Source organism: Pezoporus wallicus, unplaced genomic scaffold, assembly GCF_028554395.1.
Source record: "Pezoporus wallicus isolate ANWC-B61680 ecotype Strahan unplaced genomic scaffold, APGP_CSIRO_Pwel_v1 contig_2870, whole genome shotgun sequence".
NCBI classification, from domain to species: Eukaryota; Metazoa; Chordata; class Aves; order Psittaciformes; family Psittacidae; genus Pezoporus; species Pezoporus wallicus.
The window spans coordinates 797,411-814,559 of NW_026636990.1; the positions used below are offsets into that span (position 1 = coordinate 797,411).

Consider the following 17,149-nt stretch of genomic DNA (forward strand, 5'->3'; position numbering starts at 1 on the left):
TTATATGACAAAAGGCAGAATTTCTCCAGGAAAGATGAAAAATGTAGAAGGAAAAGCACAGCAGTGGAATAGGCTCAGGGAAATAGTGGGTAACCCACTAAACATCAGCTCCCAGGACAATGTTATTGCTAAGTATGAAACTGTGACTCCAGGAACTTAAAACTAAACATTGACTATAACAAGATTCATGATAAAGTCATGAGAGTTGTGAAGTTATCAGCCCCCACCCCTTCTGGGTGCCTCTGGTCCCAGGGAACTCCTGTGCTTGTGAGGGAATGTGTCTATGATTTCTGCAGAAGGGCTGGTGTGCCCTGTATATTTTCCCAGGGACTTGTGTCTCCTTCCTTAGGGATGCTTGCCTTGGAGGGACAGTGCACAAGGACAAACCTTCCATAGCACTCTGAGCACCTCTGCTTTTTGACTTGTTTGCTAATGGAAATGCATTCTGAGTTTGGGCACATGTGTTATCTTGCATGACTGTAACAACAGAGAACATGGTAAGACTCATATTGCCATCCTAATCTTTACTGAGCCCATCCAGTGGGATTGCTGTCTTTTCAAGGACTGAAGGCAATGGTGAAGAGCCTCTGCATATGTCTAGGTGATGTGCACTTACACTGGGACTATGAAGGAGAGCAAATGGGTTTGATTAGGATACACCACTGCTATAGCAACCCAGAGATAACTTCCAGGCTTGTTACAAGAGAGTGCAGCGTTTGTAATGTCTTAGCAGTCTGGGGATGGGAGATGGATAAAACACATCTTGGAGTGATGAGTTTGAAGAAGATAACCAAATCCCCAATGCACACTACTGTGACTTGCACTCTGGTTCCTTCCAAGTTCCAGCACACTCTCATGTGAAAATGTTGATGCCTCAACACTTTGTGCAATGCTTCATCAAATGGAAGCATTGCATGTCTTGCTCATCCCCCTGAGGTGTCAGGCTACAGGTTTTATGACCTTTCCTTTCCATTCTTTGCAGATAGATTTATACTGCCTACATTTCATGAGATTTTTGGGATGCTTTTGAGTCTTTTCCAAGCTTCGACAGAGAAAAATTATTGATAGTGTTTGCCTCTTCAAGACAAAAAAAGCAACAATATTACATAAGTCATTAATCTTGGTTGCATTGCTTCATTTTTCCTATTGCTCTCAGGGCTTATATAGTGTGCAACTTCTCTTTGAAGACCCCATGAATATGCCTATAGTGAGAAAACTGTGCAGCTATGTACAGAGAAGACAAGCTGTAGTGGAGCTTTACTGGTGCCGGCCAGGGACACATATCTGATACTTGTCTTGGTGGCAGAGGGCAGCTAACCAAAATGACGGTTTCTGGGAAAAGGAACACAAGGCAACTGCATGAAGAAAGTGAAATGGAAAGTGCCAGGATGAAGACAAATGAGAAAGAGCAAAAGGGAGGAAGAGGAGAAATATGGAAACAGAGACACATACATGCGGAAAACACAGAAACCACATGAAGGGACAGTGAAAAAAGCACAAGGGCTCAGACATAGGGTTCACGTCCCCGTATTTTAGCCATTTTTGTGTTGGCTGCTTTCAATTACCTTTTTTTAGAAGTCTTTATCTGCTACAGAGGAGGCTCAGGCAGTCATCACAGATCTAACCTCCAAATGGCTCATCTCATCTCATGTGGAGGGGAGTGGCACTCAGGAGCAAATTTCAAAGCTTCTCAGCCCATTGCTCAGCCTCTTCCATATGAAAAACCTTTGCTTTATGGGCCTCTGATAACTTGACATCACTCCCAGTCAGACTGCCTTATCATGATGTGCAATTATTATTGGCTTCTGAAAATGCTCAGTTCTCAGATGCAGCATTATAAGGTGCTATGAACCCATTTGCAGTTGCCATAGGTCAGTATCCATCTGGTAGGGAACATAAACATGTCAGGGAAAGAAATGCTTCTGCCTTTCTTCACTGAGAGACTTCAGGAGCATTTTTTTACCTGGAATAGTTTCACCATTATGCATTATTTATTTGTAGTCATTATATGGAAACCATACCTATATATATATTTATATGCTATACACTATATGATATATACATATGTAGAGTATATATAAATTGTGTATATGGATTTGTATATATTATGCATGAGAAAGCTTGAGCTTTTATGTCCACTGTGAATTCTGCTTACCCTTCTGTTAGTAGGAAACACGAATTATTGATGAAAATGGAAAGCAAAAATATGTGAAAATTATCAACATGTTAAAATATTGATCTTCTCAGCTCTTGGGCACCCATGAGATAATAGGGCCTGTGCAACTGCAAACACATCTCTGAGATCCCCTGAGCAATGTATACAGCAGGGAAGGTTTGCTTAACAGAAGATAAAATGAGGATGAGTATGAACAGAAGTTTGTGTAAAGTCTGATGAAAAAAGATGTGGTTTTCAGTTTTGCACAAATAAAGAACCATCAGTATAGATAAGATGCCATCTTTGTACTGTCAGTTCTGGCCAGAGCAGGAGCCTCTGAAGATGATCTCTTGTCGCACGTGGCATATTGCTCTATCTCAAGGGCAGAACAATTCAATAGACAAGAACATCTTGAGCCTGAAATGTAATGTAAGAGAGCAACTTACAGTGTGAAGTATGCAGCCAGGAAGAGATTGCTTCATATCATTGTCACAAGAAATAACCCAGAAGCAGAAACTGTATTTGCAAAAAGCCCATGGTATTTCCATTCATAACGAGAATTAATCACAGATACAGCCTTCTGACAAGTCAAAACTAAACCTCAACCAGTAGTCCAAGCCAAACAAGTCCAAAGAAACACAGTTGTCAGTACTGTTGGAGATTGACCAGTTTCTCAGACATGAAGGGGATCCCCAGGGAGGACCGACCACAGGGCAGCCGCACTGGCAGCTGATTTGCAGAGATATAGTAAGCCTCTTTCCTCCCCCTAAGGCTGCTTTGCCTTCCTCAATGAGCTTTCACGTTCTGCACTGGAGGGACGCTGAGTGTGGCAGAGACAGTCACTGCCACGTGCTAAAGCCTTATGGCTAAAATTTATTCCTGACAGCATCCAGTAAAAAATTCACAGAGTAACGCAGAAGTACACAGAGTAAAGGGATGCCCACTCTTGGGGGCATTTGGAAAGCTGTCTGTGATGGAAGAGGAAGACACTGCAGAATTTACCCAAGTCTAACTTTGTGCTCTAAGTTATCAGCTGAATGGTAAATTTTTGCAGATGTGGTTGCAGCTAAGGGGAGAAAAGAAGGCAGCATTTCCTGCAGTTACAGTCCCCAGTGCAAGAGGAACTCATCCTGTTCCTCCTGCCCCAATCCAGTGCAGCCCAAATCCTGCATAGAGTGGGGTGGGAGTAACGTTAGGCACATTTCGTCACAGCTGTGGTCACCTCAGTTTCACAATATATGTTATGCGCTGCTCATCGATAAGTTATGTTCAGGTGAAATTGTTCACGCGTGTGTACATGTATGAATTCAGTACCAAAACTTAGAGGAGTTTGCTCTGAGGTCTGCATCAGGACTCTGCCAAGCTATGACTGCATTTCTGGTCTGTTCTACACAGCTGAAGTTTGCATGGTATTATTTTCTATTAGTCATAAAGAAAATAATTATCAGAATTAAAAAAAATAAATCTGCTCTTTAGAGCATGGTCACATGAAAAGTATTTCATCAGACAGAAATAACCTGGATAAATTGGAATATAATATTCTGTTTATGACAGTGAGGCTATATATGAATTCAGAGGTTATGCCACCTTATTCTAAGAGATCGTGAAGGCTGGTCAGGCAAATAATTGTCCTTTCAAGCCAGAATAAAGTTAGAACTTTGACAGTCCGTATATTTTTGATTTTAAGTCTTCCCCTATGAATCTTCCAAACCTAAGCAAAGGCTGAGAAATCACATAACAAACAATGAACTATGAATGCCCATTATGTACTTTCTTCAAAGAGTGATCTTATAAGATGCTGCTAATTGTTGAATGACACTGAGTGTTGACTAAACACATTCACTTTAATGGGCAGATGCAACTACCATAATGCTTTCTTCTGTTCAGTCATTTTTCAGAATAAAATAATAGCAAAGCACAGCACAGATGGGCCAACGTCATCAGATGCACTTAATCCTAGGCAAAAATCCAGGAGGTCATTTAGGAAACAACAGCCAAGTTCTGTTCACTTTATAGACCTTTGAAGAAGTACAAATGTCTACTTGAGTGGTATACTTTAAATTTTGTAATAATTGATATATTGATTTAAAGGGAAAGAACTTAAATCTGGAGACGATTCACTACTACATTTGAATCAACATTAGAAACCAGGTCTTAGCTTTGGGGAGCAAATTATCCTACCTGTCCATTAAAATACGTCTGTAAGCAAGGACAGGTAAATAAGATGCAGGAGGGATTTTTTTTCCTTGTTTTTTGAACCACGAGTTCTGTAGCATGGGGAAAATGAGTATGATTTCAGCATGAATATGACATAGCTCTACTAGCAAGACAGTACCAACAATAAAGATATCAATACTTTCAAAATCAAGTAATAGGAAGGAAAGGAGGGGTCTCCTGTGAGGATTCCAGTCAAACTCCTGAAAGTGCTATTGCACTTTGGAAATTTATCCTCACTTGAACCTGATACCCAGGTACTGAAGCGATAGGCCCAGGGCAGGCAATGCTATGGGGATGTCCAAGCCTAGAGAGGACTGGTGAGGATGCAGGAACGACATGCTCCACTGTGGTCAGCAGAGAAAACCACTGCCAATTTCTTATGTAAACAGAAAACTCATCCTGTTCCCCTTGCCTCTCCCCAGTCCCTTCCTATTTTTAAACTGGGTTTTGTTCCTGACTACAGAAGAATATAGTAATAACTTGAAATGACAAAATTCCTCATTCAATGGGTATGTGCAAGCTTTGGAAAGCTGCTTAGGTACCTAATTCTGAGATGGCTGGAGCTAGGTGCCCGAGTACCTCTTATCAGAACCCGGAGTTTTCTCTTGCTGTTTTCACAGTCTAAGTCTTTCTTCCCTGGCAACCCCAGTCATTCCTCAGATGTACTCCAAGAGAGGGATTCGGACAGGAGAGTAAGGTCTTTTTGCTCGTCAATGAACACAGCAGATACCCCTGCCGCTGTGCCGCTGTGCCACATCACTGCTCTGCCAGAGTCACCGTCTGCTGCCGGCAAGAGGGGTCTGCCCAGATGGAATGCTGTGCCTGGATGTGTGTGTGTCTCCCATGTATCCTCCAGTCAGCACCTCCCAGCTACTGCGTGGGAGAAAAAGAGTGACAAAGGATTTGCAGCAATGTTTGGCGTTTGTTGACTGTGAGGCTGTCGCCTGTGTGCTCATGACATGGGATTCAAAACACCCTTTCCTCAAATTTAATGGGTTATCTTCACTTTGGTGACTGCTATCATGAGGCCTAGCCAGTTATTTGCTCTTTGTGTACAGTTTGTTTTGGTGATCTCCTAGGCCCTGTGATATAACACCCTGTCGTGAAACGGAAGCGCAATAATGAAGCTGTAGCTGTGAATCAGGGAAATTTGTAAGAGACCAGTTCTCTTTTACATTATGCTTCTCTTGAAAGCCACCTTGCATTGAGCAAGCTTTTGCTTGGAAGACCATATTAAATTGCTTCTGACTGAGGTAGAAAGTGACGAGTGAGCTGGTTAGTCAGCCATTCCCATGCATGTAAGCGTTACACAGTCCTATTTGTGCTCCCCACTCCCAGAAGAGAAGGCTGGTGCCCTTCCCGCTGGTCAGTCTTGTTTGCACAGCCCAGTCTCTGGGTGGTATTCCCTCTGCTAATTCCAGCTGAAGTCACCTCCTGAGCTGACAAAGCTGGCCAGTGGACTGCCCTGCCCAGACTGCTGTCATTGCTCATTCCTCTTGCCAGAAAAATACTTTACTTTTTTTATTTTCAGATTTGGCCAACCAATAAGTAAAAACTTTGTCTCCCAAGCAGAAGTGAGGTCATGCAGATACTGAGCAGAGCTGGGAGTCTGAATGAGCCAGTTATGTCAGCCAGTTAATAACTTCTCTGTTGTCATTTATTTGTCATTCATCCAGAAGAATCCAAAAGTGCTTTACATTCTTTACAAACAGCTCTTCTTGCTAAGAGGGGTGCTTCACACATGGCTGAAAGCCCATCAACCCTGGGAGTGGTGCAAGGCTGCTGGATGGTGCCCTGTCACACTGCTCTGTCGGGGACAGGAGGCAAAGACCATGAGGGGTAACTGAAGCAGCCAGGGAGTTTGGTGCCATGCCCAGAGACAGCCCAAGTAGCCATTTGGAAATTGTCCCGCAGCCCTGGGCTAACACTTCCCACCAGTACACATTGCAGAAACAGACAATTGTGTCAGGGCCACCACCCCATGGGACAGACCCCTCTAGGGCTGCAAAGAGACCCTGACCTGGACTGCCTGTGCTTCTCAGTAAGCTGGGCATGTGCCCATCCCTGGCAGTGTTCAAGGCCAGTCTGAGTAGCTGCTTGGAGCAACCTGCTCTAGCGAAAGGTTTCCCTGCCCATGGCAGGGGGTTGGAACTGGATGAGCTTGAGGGATCCGGAGTCAATAGAAGTGAAAGTGCCCATAAAACCTACTTTGCTATTCGCTTTATTTTTTTTTCTTTTTCTTTTTTTTTTTTTTTTTTTTTTAAGAAATGTGAATACCAACATTTTTGGCTAACACAAAAATGTTTGTCTTGGAAAATGCATCTTGTATTCCCCTTTGCTTTGACAGCCTGGAATCTCCTGCTATACTGTATTTCCTGTGTAGCATTATATTCTTCCCTGGGGCAAATGAGCTGGTGTGATGGGATGACAGTTGCAATGCAACAAGGGACATGGGGGATGAGCAATGAACAATATAGGAGACATTTTTCTTCAAAGGAATATGTTTAATCAAAGCCATTTTCCATGAAAATATATCTTCAGAAAGACATTTAAGGATTTGTAAGTAATGTAATTAACCCGATGGGTTCTGCTTCTATTTCTGAAAGCGGCTGGAATGGAACAAAGGATGGTTTGGGCTGCTTCAGTGGGTGAGGAAATACTTGAGGTACAGCAACTAATCCTCAGGGAAGTACAGGATTAGAAGAATTTAAGAATTTTGGCGAAGTGGAAAACATGCAGATTCTTCCTGTCACTACAGACTCCAGCGCTTAGGTTCCAAGATGTTGGAATCTAAAGCTCAGAGACTGTAAGGAAGGCCCAAGAGAGCTGAACTTGTTTAATCTGATGAAAAGAGGGTAGAAGACTGATCTTATAGCAGTCTACAAGTTCTCAAAGGGGAGCTACTTAGACCTTGGAGCCAAATTCTTCTTAGCTGCTGTAGAGGATGCCACATGGGATAACGGCAACAAGCTGTAGCACAGGCTGCCCGTGGTGGATATTCAGAAGAGCATTTTCACCAGAAGGTTGGTGCAGCACTGGAATGGGTTACCCAGGGAGGTGTTCCAATTGCCACCCTTGAAGGTTTCTATCATCCAGCTAGACAAAGCTGCAGTGGACCTGATCTAGCACTGATGGTAGGCCTCTTTGAGCAGTGGGTCAGACTAGAGACCCCCAGAGGTCTAAGTGACATTTCTATGGCTCTTTTATTCCCTCACAAACCTAGGTTTGGAGCTGAAAGTCCATTCTCCCATATGCGCAGGTGGGAGAAGTCTCTAGGCTTCCCTGCCTCCATCCCTAGCACTGTCCCCCTTCTCCTGCCCTGAATCAGCACCACCTGATATTTATTTGATGGTGTGCCACATCAGGTTTATGGTTGTCTTTGGGTCAAAGATTAATTTGGTGATAGTCATCAATTGCTTCCAGATCTTACTACCTAGAAAGTTTTGTTCTGGCTAGATCTCTTATGCATCCTTGCCTGGTGGAAATCAGCAAGCCTGCTTGTTTATCTTAATCCTTATTTTAAGCCGGCTTTTAAAACAGTATGAAGTTTGTTTGATCAGCCTAGGCAATAGCTGCTGTCTGGAAGTGTAGCAATCTCAAATTTGTGTTGTGCAATGAAACAGATGTGACAAATTGAACTTGAATGGAGTTTGTTGCAGGAAGGCATAGAAGAGGACTGTTCCAGCTGCACTGTGATTAATATTATGTTGATGCATGATGAATTCACAAAAGGGTAACATCCCTCTCAAATGCTCTGAAAAACAAAACCTGCAGGCCCATTTTTTTACCTTATTAATATTTCCAAGATTCTTTTTACTACTGAAAGCCACCTGTGCCTAGCCATTATCAGGAAATCTGCTTTTGATAGTGCCCTTGCATTGGGCTTTAGTACGTGAAAAGGGCATCTGGTTTATTTTGGTTTTTTTTTATTAAATAGATAAAACTTCAAAGAGCTCCTCCAGATGACCTGCAGACTCTGAAGCCTTGGCAAATTTTCTCATGTAATTTGCTAAGAGTATTATTACCTGCAGTTTTGATAAAGGTCCCACTTACAGACTGTTGTTAGTTAGTCTTTAAATCACTGCGAAGACATGCTGTTGAAAGCCTTTTTATGATTCCTCTCTAGGCATACCCAAGAATAATGAACAAGAAAGTCTTTCACTTCAGCTGCTAAAACCCCCAAACTCCTTTTTTAATTTGCAAGTCAAGTCAAAGTCCAACATCTCAATAGTAAAATTTTGCATTCTTCAGTATCCTATCTACAGGTCCTTTTGCACATTATAATCAGCAAAATAAAACCTACTGACTGATATTGTTTTGAGAAATAGCAGGGTAATTTACTGCAAACCTGTGAGTCCTGCATTTGCTTCTGAATATGACTTACCATGTGAAAAGGAAATTAACATAGATTAATTAGGACAAATACTTCATGTATATGACTCTTTCGTACGTGATATATTTCCCTTCCAAGTTTTAAAATATTTTCAAACTGAATTTGGAAATAAAAGTAGAGGCTGTGAACACTCAGATGCTAATGGGATGTAAAAAGCCACAATAGCCTACCTGATTCAAGAGGCCCAATTCTGCTCCCATTTAACTCCATTAATAAATAGATTGCACTCATCAGGACATGAAAGCCAGAATCAGATAATAGACTGAAGTATCCAGGCATGTAGCAGGATGAACCTCCTTGAGCCTTTATTCCTTGTCTGTAATAAATCTCTAATGCCTTATTGATAGATAAAACAATTCAAGACAACTATTGCTGTCCTGTCATTAGATAGTGGTGTCCGTGAACAGCAACAGATGGGCTTTTTTTTTTAACCCAGAATATCTGGTGTCAGATGTAAATTAAGTGGATTTCTTGTAAATGAGTAGTTCTCAAAGGTTTTGCATGAATCCCCTTCCTCTGTTTTGTTCAGTGTTTGTGCTTGCTTTCCCCATACTGAGCAGCAGCTCTGTCCCACTGAGCCAGGGCAGGCTGGCTGTAGGGTGAGCTTCACACTCCTATCCTGCGGGCATCTGTTGGCTGGTCAGCAAACAGTTAGGATCAAATAGCTGGTCCTTTGCCAGCCCGAATTGTGATTAAAATCAACAAATAGTCCCTAGTTTTCTTCAAATTGTCAGCTGTTCTATCAGAATAGAGTAAAGAAGCAGGAACTGATTTATATTTTTTTTAATGTATAAAACTGCAGAGGAATAAGAGTTATAGATGGGAGGAACAACTCCTTCTTAGGCATCTTTTCAAACAGAAGATACCTTACCTGTGAGCTAAGTGCATCTAAAGAAGCAAAAATGAGTCAGCAAAAATGAGACATCACTGGGCACACCAAAGTTAACGAGAAGTCTCCTTAATGAGCTCCTTATCTGGGGTACACGTTGCACAAGTAGATCACTACTGTTAGCTTCTTCCATTAATTTTCTTTTAAAAAGTCATGTCAAGAAATACTCAGAGAAATTGGGTTGAAAAGGAAACAAACCTGACCATGAACAAAAATATACCCAACTAAAGCAAGCAAGCGAAAGAAGCCATTTATCACTTTACTAAATTTGTTAGCAACCAAAGGTGGAATTTGGATCATATTGGTTTGTTCAGTTACAGGTGGGTGGATTCTCTAATCCATTTAGATTCTCTGCTTTTCAAGTACAGGGTGGCGTTTCTTTAGCAGAGTCTTCTCAGACTGCTTTTGCTTTTCAAACAAGTTGGTAACAATGGTAATAAAATACCTTTAACTTCTAAATATTCTTTCATCTGAGATGCCATAGCACTTTTCAAAAGTGAAATGATTCTGATAATACTGAAATTTCGGTATGGATTATTATCCTGGTGGTGGCAGCAATCAGAACACAGAACAGAATAAGTAGCTTGCTCGTGTTGGTGGTAAAAAAATGAAACAGAATAAGGGCAGAAGTTGCTGCACATACAATGTGGGGGAAACTAAATCTTGTTCACTTGTAAATCTATGGTTCTCTGTGTTTAGTGCTGAGACGATGCTTAGCTTTTTTTCTGTCTTGACCATTACACTAGTTAGGGTTTTAAAGTTTTTTTTGATGTTGAGTATTCAAGGATAAATACAATTTTTATAGGAAACAGCTCCTTTGCAAACAAGAAATGTCCACGTTCAAGGATCAGTGACAAAACAAAAATGTTGGTGGCTGACAAAAATCAAGTGAATTCCCATTTCAAAGATCCAAGTGCCTCTTATTCTAGTAAGTAAGGCCACCCATGCTCCTGGTTACTTTGGGTAACTCCATGCAAGTTGGGTAAGAACATACTGGAAAAGGAGTATTTTCTGCTTAACTTCTCTACAGCTGGGATGTTAGACTACTGAAGTGTCATAGAACTGTCACACCCCTAACCAGCATTGCAGTCACTACATAAACTACAAGTTTTGATGAAAATCAAGGTGAATTGAGCACATTCTAAAAGATTTAATCTAGTGGGACTTGGTAGACTGAGCAGAAGCTTTTCGGCACATACACTTGCTTTGTGTGCTGATTTGATGGTGGTGCTGGAGCCCAGGGCTCAGCCAAGCTGAGTGAGAACAATTGGAGAGCACCATGCTGCGAGCTGGGCTGGGGAAGAAGCATCATCATACCAGAGAACCTGTGGTCCGTAACTCCCATGCTGTCTGCCCATTTTGCTGCCTACATCTGGACTGCAGACAAGGCCCAAAGCCTGCAGGGTTGGGGTGTGCTTGGCTCTGCCTTGTGTCCACCCAGACTGCATGAAGAGGTAGGTTGGAGCCTGCAAGACACAGGAGATGCTGTGGCCTGCTGTCGCCAGAGCCTGCTGGAGTTTACAGCAGGGTCACTGTTTAGATATTGTGTCTGAAGGGAGGGAACACAGACAGTGAGCAAGCCCGGTCTTGTGACAAGCCTCAAACCAAGCTTAATGAGCCAAGCGAGAGACCTTCTCTGTGTCACTGTGCCTTGAAGTAGCTGAGAAAATAGCTCTGAAAGCACAGCTGATATCAACACCCTTATACCAGGTAAGCTTTGCACATCTCACATCCAGGAACAGGCCACCAGCAGACATTAATGGGTGATGGAGGAAGATCTAGCCATTCCCCCATGAGGTTTTGAGAGTACCAGGCTCTGCTGTACCCTGTCCAAACCCACAGATTACTTTATGGTCCTCAGCATGCTTGGGGCTTTAGTTTAATTTTGGTACTAGTTTAATTTTGGTACTAGTTTAACAGGAAGAGGTAGGAAAAGTGGTGCAGATCTTAACCACCCAGTGAAATGTTTCCTATTACTTTTCAGCAGGTATTAAGGAATCCATTTGGATATCCTAATAACTGAAAAACATCCTCTGTTTCCCAGTGGTGTGGGGATACTTTTGGATTTTCTACTCTGATGGCAATTATCTCAGTGGAATAGCAGTTTCCCCCCTCCCATCTGTGCTCTGCACTGAAACAAAGAGGAAACTGGTGTCTTCTTGTTTTACGCAGCTTGACCCCCAGCCTGCAATTTTTATGATTTGTGTGGTAGTGAAAGGCAAAGAAAGGGGGAAAAAAGCAAGAGCACAAGGAAGACAAGGAGAAAGAAGCTTCATTTTTCCCAAGCTGCCCTAGCACTGACCGCAGCTCAGCTAGGGCTGATTTGTGGCCATCGAGTAAGCGAACACAAAGGCATCAGGGAAAAGGCACAAAAGGCTCTCCTTAGAGATTGACAGCTTGTTAAGGACCATTATTAATACAAGTTCAACTTAAATGACAGGGTCACCTATATGATGCTGTTTGGGCTCCTTGCCCTGGTCTAATAGCATCTTGCCACATTTTTATTCAGTGTTTGTCTGATAGGCACATAACCCTGAATTAACCAACATTTATCCTCAGTTATCTGAATTTATAGGCTCTGTACTAACTCAACAGTGACTGAAAGGGCACCACACTCACCGCTGTCCTTCCTCATCTTTAATGGAAGGAGGAATCACTTGGGTAAGAATCTTTTTTTTTTTTGTTTGAACTTGAAAAGCCTCATTTCATTAAGCAAATGAAATAAATTAGTGGCAAAGGACTACATGTGAGATATTACAGTGGTCTATATGTTAAAGGCATTTTTGCAGACATCTAGTGTAACGGCTGTGTCATAGGATTCTTCAATCCAGGATGACTGCTCTTCTGCAGGACCTGACAAATGAAGGATCCATTCTTCACCTCCAAAATAGTAGGACCATGGCTTAAAAGAAGATAATTTACCAAGACAGGGTGAAATAGCTTAGTTTAATGTTTGTTGATGTTAATTTGTTCCTTACAAGATGGCTATCTAATTAACGCTATTTCACTACCTCTTTTTTGGGAAGAACCTTAATAAGACCATTTCAGAGAAGCTTCAATTAAATTAGATATTAACATTTTGAAATATTATAGATGAAATTTGTATGGGAGAGATAAAGAAAGGAAAAATGCATGTTTTTCAAGCAGTGTAGTCTTATTATTTGGTTATCAGAAGCCTCCCTACTGACAATTTCTGCTAAAGAGCAAAATATTAAGGACAATTTTTTTTCTGCCAGAAACAACCAAAAAAGAATGACTGAACTTAATATACACCTTCAGCTTCTGGTATTGCTGGTCCATGATACTCCATTGTTTCCCAGCAGTATCCCAGGAAGGAGGCATAAAGGGAATGGAAAGTTAAGGGTAAGATGACCTACTCCACCTCCTTCCCACGTTTTCCCTCTCTTCTTGGCTGTGCAGCCTCTGTTTCCTGCACATCAATAGCAGCAAAGGACTGCTAAACTTAAACAGCCTGCCCTGGAATTTTACAGTCCTTCAGATTTTGCATGAAAGTCATCCTTTTTGTAAGATAACCACTACTTTTGTCCTTCAGAAACCAATACTAATTTGAATAAATGGTAAAAAATAGTGACAAGGCAAAGACAAAAAATAAATAAAAGGCTCAGCAGATGTAAATCAGAATGAATCTATTGACTTCAGTGGAGCTACTCGAGTGTGGGCAAACTGAGGTTTTCATCACTGTTATCACTGAGGATGTGGCATTTGGGAGAAGTTTTAGCTGCAACAATTTATTTTATTACCTTTTTCCTGCTTAGCCCATACATACTTGGCATTTTATTGTCATCTCCTCTGCAACAGTCAAGCTTTTTCTCTTGTAGGTGTTAAAATTAAGCATCATGCAATTTTAACACTGGTCTGCGTAGCAGGAGAGGCTATTGGCGTCTTGTGACTCTTCCATGATGTTAAAAGAAAGTTGAAGAAACCAGGGCAATTTGGTCAAATAAAAAAAAAAAAAAAAAAAAGATTGTGTGAGTTTAAGTCTGCTCAGGGGCAACCTTAATTTATTTGCCAATAAGTTACACAAATATTTTCTCTACTATTCAATTAAGAACAAGTAGTTTCCTTGGCAACGGCCACATTACATGGAACTTACCCGAGCTCCAAGATCCAGCAGAGTACTTTCCCTAAGAAAGGAACATACTCATCTATCATGTAAATGTCTAATTTGTACACGGTTTTGAGAGAGAGGGGAGAAAATGGAATTTCCGGCAAATTAACAAAGCCTTTCTCTTTCACTGGAGTCAGATCCATGCTCTTTTCAGTAGTTTTCTCCCACTTTCTTCTTATATCCCAATGATAACCTGTCTATGAAAGTTGTAAAAAAGTAGGATGATGAGCTGGGTGGATTAAAAACAGTAAAAGGCAGGCAGGCTACTGTTGTAAAGGACTGCTGGGGGGGTCTGGTTTAAAAGCAGGAAGGGGGCAGTCTTCTTCCATGCAGAGTTGCTACTGAAGGTGTGCTCTGTGGTTCAGTTGTGATGGTGGTGATTGATTAGTCCTTTTGTGGGCAAAAATAAAGGATCCCAGCCTGATTACACATCAAATTGCTATTTCCTTTTAAACTATCACCTTTCTTGGGGTTGCAATTACTCTGACCCATAACCCTTGCCAGGCTCTTTGTATGCAGGTGTCTTCAGAGGTGTGTGGGCAGTGCGTACGTGGAAGCAAGCTGGTGATCTGCATGTCTATCACTATGACACAAGTCCTCTCGCACACCTGAGGTGTTCCCCAGAACAAACGGAACAGCTGCCATCGTAGCCAAGCCTAAACACCACTGTTGGGTGTGCAGCTCTGTAGCAAGTGGGGAGCCTGCCACACCTTCACCTTGGAGGGAGTGCCTTGCTTCCTTTCCATATGCTCCTGCTTTCTTCCCAGTGAAAGCTGGGACCAGCCTCCCCAGGAAAGTCCTGGCTCTGCTCTGCAATTTGCACAGCCCTGCCATGGAAAATGGATTTCAATTTTGTCAGATTTAATCCCCAAGAAAATGTTTCTGCAAAACTGAATAAAATCTGTCCTACTGCTTTCATCCTGTGGATTACATTACATCCATAAGTCAATTTAAGGTTTTTGAGATGTTGTTCCACAGCTTTTTCTCCCATACTTGAAACTTTCTAGAGCACGAAGCTGGAATTTGTTCTTTTGAGCTATTTGCAGCCCTCTGCTCTTAGAAAAAGACTCTCATTAGTGACTCTTCAGACTTGTACACTCTTTGAAATCACAGGTACTCCCTGTTTCTAAAAATCACATGAAGACAGGATTCTTTCCATTCCCTCTGTGTTAGTGGGAATTCTGCCGTGAAGTTAAACAGTGGCAGAATGGTGCCTGTTCCACTTTCCTCCCATCTGCCTGTTTACATTTGTTCAATTAACACAGAAACTAAAGGAATCAGTTAAATCATACCTTTTATCCTTTGCACACCCAAGTTCATATAGGATTATTTAACAGACTTCTTATGGTAGCACTTTTCCTATTGAACCACATTCTGCTTTGAAGGAAGAGCAATTCAGAGCAGCTTTGCAAAATTTGTTTCTTGCAGTTAGCAGTTAGATTAATTATTTCCTGTTTTACCAGTCCCTAAGGTACCAAAACCCAGACACAATATGTAATTACACTGCTCCAATTCCAGGTCAGTGTGAAGGTGTGACTGTGATGAAATACATGTTTCTTCTTACTTAATAAAATGTTCAGGGCTGGCTACGTGGTGGCTAATATTAAGACTTAAGTCATAATTTATCTCCTGTAAGTGCCTGAGCATTGTAAATGATGCGACAGATAAACACATTCTCATCATGTAGTGGCCGTATCTAGTTCTGCTCCCCTCCCATCCCTCCCGGCATTTAATTGCACCCATCCTTCAGTCAGCCCTATCTCCCCCTTAATTACATTCTGCAACATATTCATTTCTCTAGCTGCTTTGGAGGCTGGGAAATGAAAAGTCACTGCAAAGTCACCTCATCTGTGAGCAGACAGAATGGGGTGAGACAGGAAACACAGGTCACTGCCTGTTGCTGTGGGTGCAGACAAGGTCTGATTTTTCTTTTGTCCAATGGGAGCTGACACATTTTTGCTAACTTGGGGGTATTTTTTCCTTTCCCTGCTAATTCCAGTGAGAATCCAGTGTAAACTGGGATTTCACTAGCTAAGGAGGTGTGTGAATCTTTCCCTCATTCTCTGAGGTAAAGGCAACCCAGGATTGGTATTGGGACTTGCAATTAGTGTATTTGCCTGAATGTGTGAGAGTGTGTAATTCCCTGGTATTGTAATGGTGCTGGTACCTGGTCTATTCAACAAACACAGTATTGTGATGTTATGCCAAAAAGAAATATCTTCCAGGACCCATTTTAAAATAGATACTAAATATTTCTCTGCCACCTTCCAGTTAAATTCTTTCGTAGCATCACTGGGAGCTCATAATAAACCTGGTTTGTCTCTTCAGTTACTAAACTCATAGAGCTCTGAGCCATTCAGCCATGCCAGTCTCATAAATCTGGACATATTTTTTAATGAAAATTGCTCTGACATACTGTAAAGTCTCCTTCCTTCAGGTCATATAATACTCCAGGCCACAACACTGAACATATTGAGCAATATCATAGAAAATTATTTCCACACCCCTTTCATACACTATCTATTTTTAAAAACAAAAGTTATTGTTAGGCAGCAAAAAGATGAGATAGAAACCATCCCTGTGTGTAATGAGGTCGCTAAAATGGCACACGCACAAAATAAAAATCCCTTTAACATTACCCATCAAGGAAACTGTAATTTAAAAGTTTGGGGTGATGAAAAGAAGTATTTTCTGAAAAGCAGAGGAACACCTGTATGTCTCACGATATAGGCAACGCAAAGTCTGCTCACCTGTGGTCAAGTCATGTCCAGCTATGCTGGCATCTCTAATGCTGTTCAGAGACAGTGGACAGCAGACCATGCATATAGTAAGATTCAGTTACCCAGTGCTGGAGAACTAAACCCGTATATGGACACACTGAAGACAATCACTCCTCTACAGTCTTCAGCAAAGTACAAGATTTTATTTGAATCACAGCAGAATAATAATTTACAATTGTTTTCACCTTGGTTTATGATGCCTTTCCTACTAAAAATGCGATGTTAGGAAGAATGTGAAGGATGAGAGAAGGTCTGAAATGAGCTCAGGATCACTTATATGAAAACTAGTATTTGAAAGATGACCTTTCAGGTCTGATTCTGAGCCCTCTGCTGTCAGTGGGAGTCTCTCCCTTATTTTGAAGAACCCCCTTGAAACACTGAAATGCTGAAGCATCTCAAAAGACGCGTGTGCCACAAGCACAAAAACAGTGCTTGTCTTTACCATTAATCACTTCCTCTTAAACTTTGTTTTCTAAGGAAGGGAAGTAGTGTGTAATTATTTATTTTGCTGATAGAGTTGAACAGGTGACTTAACATGCTCGTTGAGCCTGCACTAATTATTCGGCTGCCTAATACACTACATCTC

The 17,149-nt window shown here is 41.6% G+C and overlaps 1 long non-coding RNA gene across 1 annotated transcript in view; it reads right to left on the reverse strand.

Annotated features, from left to right (window-relative positions):
• Window positions 1-15,192, reverse strand: part of LOC130595681 (uncharacterized) — a 30,821-nt gene extending 15,629 nt beyond the window's left edge. The window contains exon 1 of the long non-coding RNA XR_008971363.1: window positions 15,076-15,192. This is a non-coding gene — a long non-coding RNA (uncharacterized LOC130595681). The remainder of the gene's footprint in view (window positions 1-15,075) is intronic.
• Window positions 15,193-17,149: the final 1,957 nt, after the last annotated feature.